The following is a 5,289-nucleotide window of genomic DNA, read 5'->3' as shown; positions in this document are numbered from 1 at the left end:
TCTCTTTGATAGTTTTTAAGCTGTAGACTAGATCAATATCATTCATATAACTCAGAGATTATACTATTCTCATATTTCTATTTTTAAATAGATATGCAGTGTATATTGCAAATAAAATAAGTGAGATTGAAGATTCTTATAGTTCTTCTATTTTTATCTCAGTCTTATCTTATTTTATTTCATTAAAGAAAAGTTATATAATTCTTTTAGATATAAAACAGTTAATTCATTTTATTAGAGAAAGTGACAGTTTTAACATCTTCAATATCTGAATTAACTTTGACTTTGAAACATGATTAAATACTTCTTTTATATCAATAAAAACTGCAGTTGAGACCAGATCTTCATACTTTGCTATTTAAATATTATGAATAACTGAGAGAACAGTGTTAATTACAGAACACTGTTTTCTATCTCTTATTTATTCACTGAATAAAAGACAATTACTGATAGAGCTTATAAAAGATAGTTAAGTATTTATTATCTTTTTTAAAACCTTTTCTAGACAGTTCAATAGAGATATTACTTTATATGACTTAAGAATTGAAGTTTTTCTATTAGGTTTTATAAGAATTACTTCAGTGACTTCTCTTCAGCATTCAGAATGATATTTATTTTTCAAGAGATTGAAAAAGAAGCTCAAAATATTGATTCTTTAAGTAGAAGTATGTATTTTGAATAATTAAGTGATTAATTAAATCAGGCTCTGCAGCAGTCTTAACTGAACTTGAGAAGATAGCTGACTCTAAGTTATCTTGAGTAAGATCAGATCATTCTCAGTCATTTTCATTAATATAGTTGATAAGTGATATATTCTCTTTCTCTGAATCTGAATCTGATGAGTTCTAAAAGAGAGTTCTTATAAAAGCTTAACATTTTTTCTTAAAAGAGTTTGCTGTATATAATTCATTCTGAAACTCATATTTTAAGATTGAAAGTTTTGCTACACTTCTTGTTTTAGTATAGTTAAAAGCTTTAAAAACTTCTTTTTCTTGTGTTTCTCAAGAAATTTATTTCAGCTGTCTGTTTTAGCTTTTTTAATACCTGAAAAATATTGATTTCTGACAGCTTTGAACTCTTTATCAGAAATTATATCATTCTTTCAATCTCTTCTAGCAGTAGTCAATTGTTTTCTTTTAAATATGATATTCTTATTTCATCAAGATTTTGAATACTCAGAAGATTTTCTCTTTGAAATATTATCTCTAACACTTACTAGAATAATAGATGTAATAAGCTTTACTCTATTCTTAAGTATTTCATTTGAGATATCTTGATCAGAATTTCAATACAGCTCACTCTGTCTTTCAGATTTTAACAGTTTTATGCTTTCTTCAACTGCCTTTCAGTCAGCTTTTTCAAAGTTAAACTGATTAGAGAGAAGAGAATTTTCACTCATTTGTTTCTCACTCAGTTCAATATCAAATTGAATAATCTCATGATCTGATTCTGATGTCTCATTTAAATCAATAAATCAGTTTATAAGTCTTTTTTTCATTAGATTTTATGATATGAAGATTAGATCTATAATAGATTTCTGTTTCATATCTTTTCTAAAGAATGTTTGTTGATCAGACTTGTTAACTAAATCTATTGAATGCTTAAAGATTCATTTAATCAGATTATCAGCTCTTACTACTCTTTTATATTCTGAATTTCATCAGAGATGATGTGCATTGAAATCTTCTACAATTATAGAGTTTCTTGATAAAGTTATGTTTAGAAATTCTCTATTAATTGTTCAGATATTATTATTTTTCTTCAATGACTTTTTATTATAGATATTTATAAGCTGTAGAGTATTAAACTCATTCTCTTTATCTATAATATCACTCATCAGAATATCAGGGTCAGACATGATATTAAATCTTAGATTAAATTAATATCTTAATCTCTTTCTTTCATAGATCACTACTCTTGACTTTATCTCAGACTTTTGAGATATAAAGCAGTAGTAGCTTGAATGAGAAATAATATATATTTGCTCAGTATCAAAATTCAGCTTCTGAAGCAGTATAAAATCAACTTTTTATTCAAATATAATTTGAAGACAAGAATAAATATAATTTGAGTTTCTATTCACATTATTTTGAATAAATGTGATTTTTGAAGAGTTTTTAAACTTTTTTTGTTATTTTTATTGTATATTCATACTAAAAGAGAGTTGAGTAGAATCTAATCACTATCATCAGATAGTAGATTATAACTATTCTGAAAAGTAGAAATTTCAACTGATTACATTATATCTAGTTTATTATCAGAGTTATTTCTCAATTCTCTAATCTTAACAGAAGTTTAAGAATTCAAATTCTATTTACATTTAACTGAAGAATTGAAGTTTGAAGATTTAGATAGTTAAGAGTTTCTTCTTTTTAAGCTTGCAGTTGTGAGTTTACTGACTTGACTATTCTCTTCAGTTCTAGATTTGCTTTGAGCTTCATCTTTTCTTCAGTTCTTTTGAGTTCTTGAAGCAAATATACATTCTTTTAAACTAGATGCATGTTTTTCTTTGTAATTAGAGCATTTAAGCAGAGTATATTAATATATTTCATCTCTTTTTAAGCATGTTTCACATTTATACTCACTAGTTTTGTAATCTTTAACACAGAATGCACATTTTGAGTCTCTGAAATAGAAGATTGTAAAGTGTTCATATCTTTGACAGTTTGAACACTGTATTTGAGATTTGAGATTCATTCTTGAGTCTTTGTATTTATGAACTCTCATTTTCAAATCTGCTACTCTTACTTCAGAGATCTTTGACTGTTCAAGTATCTTTGTATATACTAGAACAGAGACATTTCTTCTGCTTTATCTGAACTCAATTGAATTTAGTTATACAGGCTATTTTCTCAGTTGAATAGAGTTATATTCTTCTAATTCATTTTTGAGAAGTAGTATTTCTTCTTCACAGTCAAAAATTTCAACTGAAATATTATGAAGAATAAATTTATCTCACTTTTCATCTCTCTCAGATAAAATTATTATGTTTAATAAAGATTCTACTACTGATTTTCAGAGATTCTCATTCTGAATAAGAAATTCTGCACTAAATTCAGACATTGTAGTCAGAATAATAGAGTTTTCAAAGAAGAATAACTCAATTGAAGCTATAACTGATTTTTGAACTTTAATATCAGTCATTAACTGAGAAAAGAACTGCTGATTAATTTCATTTATAATTCTGAAAATGAGATTTAAGTTTAGCTTGTTTCTTTGTAAGATGTTCTGATTTGAGACTGTGAGAATAAGTCTTCTATTTCTGAAGATTTAGAAGTTTTTCTTCTTTTATATTTTTTTCTTCACTTTTCTATCAATAGAAGTATGAGTATTATTCTTCTCAGTTTTCTCAGGATTTTGAGCATATTTTGAGATAGCAGATTTAGAGATAGTAGATTCAGCTGCTCGAGTATATATTTTCTTCTGATTCAAAGAAGAAGAAGAAGTAGAAAAGAAGAAAGAAAAGCAAGATAAGAAGTCAGTGATTATACTAGGAATTTTCAATATTTTTTGAACTGTGTTTGAAATTTCAAGTTTAAACTTAATCATCTTCTGTAGTTGTCTAGTCTGAGTATGAAGAATTAACAGAACTTCTTCATTTATCTCACTCAGACACTGCTTTTCAAGAATCTTGCTTACTTTTTCAAATTTCTGTATTTCAAGAACTTGTTATTTCTCTATTACTTCTTTCTTTCTTCTCTTCAGAATTTTAATCTCAGAAATAGTATTTGAGAAAGCATCTTTTTTCACATCAACTGAGTGTATTTTTAAACTCATTATTCTCACTTAATGAAAAGTTGATCAGACTGTTTCAATTGAGATATGTATTGAACTCTTTTAAAAAGTTGATCAGACTGTTTCAATTAAGAGATTTCTAAGTCTGTTTTTAATTGAAAAGTTGGTTAGACTGTTTCAAAAGAAGAATAAAAGACTTTTATATATAAAACACCTGATTTTTTTCACACTAGTGCAGTAACTAGGTTAGATTTTTGAAGAGAATCTAATAAACTAAAATTGATTTTTAAGATAAATCAATAAAATCTTTACAATCTCTTTCTTGAGATACAGTGAGAAAAAGTATGATATTAATTAATAATAAATCAGATAATATGACAGTTTTTAAGAGAAAAACTGACAAAAAATAAATCAATTTTTTGTAGAGAAATTAATTAAAACTATTCAATTTTATTCTAAAGTATTCAATTCTTCTCACATAATAAGTATACAACTCAAATCAGTTAATAAAGAGTGTAAAAAAGAATTAAGTATTAATGAAAGCTCTTCAGTTACTGAAAAAGTAATTCTTACTTAAAAGAATATGAAATTATAACAGAAAATAACTCTGTTTTTAATTCTTTGTAAGAATATTATATAAAACTTAGAGAAACACATCTTACTTTTTCAAGAGAAGTAAAAAACTATTTCTAAGATCTTTTTTTTTTTGCATTAACTGCTGCAGAAGAATGAGATAGAAACTGCTAAGATATACACTACTGTATACTCTCTATCAAGACTTTCTCTCTTCAGAGTCTTACTATTATAGAGAATATAAGTCTGTTTCTATATAATAATATAAATATTGTCAGTGAGATGTAGAGGAACTGGGTTTTATATCTCAAAATAGAAGACTTTGTCAATGATTATATTAATATAGAGTTAATTCTCAAATTCAATAGAAATCTAGTATTGCTGTTCTCAATCTCTTACAGAATCTATTGAATGTTGAGATATTAAAACTAGATTTAATATATCTCACTGTGCAGGAATCAAAGGCTCAGTCAGATCTTGAAATATACTGATTTTATAGTTATTGTATCTACTGATCATGTATTAAATACAGTTACTGAGATATCTTTTTGTACTTTTCTGCTGGGGATGAGCCAGATTGAGAGAGATGATATGAGGATAAGACTTGGCATTGATGTCTAGATACACTGAAGACAGACTGCAGAGATGACACTTCAGAAGTGACTGTTAATTATGTGCTTGATATTATTATCAAGATATCTTTTTGTATTTTTCTGCTGAGAATGGGCCAGATTAGAAAGGATGATATGAGAGTGAGACTTGGTGTTGATGTTTTGAAACATCAAAGATGAACAGGGTTTTCACAGAGGGTGCTCCTCAGATATCTCTACAACTACAGATCAGAGATCTTCCAAAATTGAGAAGATTAATGTATATGGCTAGGTCTCTTCATCTTACATTTGTATGGCAATTTGCCCTGGGATTGTGATGTGATAGAGAAGAATGAGGATAATTTCACACAGGAGTTTGGACATATCTGAT

This window comes from Blastomyces gilchristii (genome assembly GCF_000003855.2).
Source record: "Blastomyces gilchristii SLH14081 genomic scaffold supercont1.8, whole genome shotgun sequence".
Lineage (NCBI taxonomy): Eukaryota > Fungi > Ascomycota > Eurotiomycetes > Onygenales > Ajellomycetaceae > Blastomyces > Blastomyces gilchristii.
The sequence above is the reverse complement of the archived record's forward strand: the minus strand, read 5'-3'. Positions refer to the sequence as shown.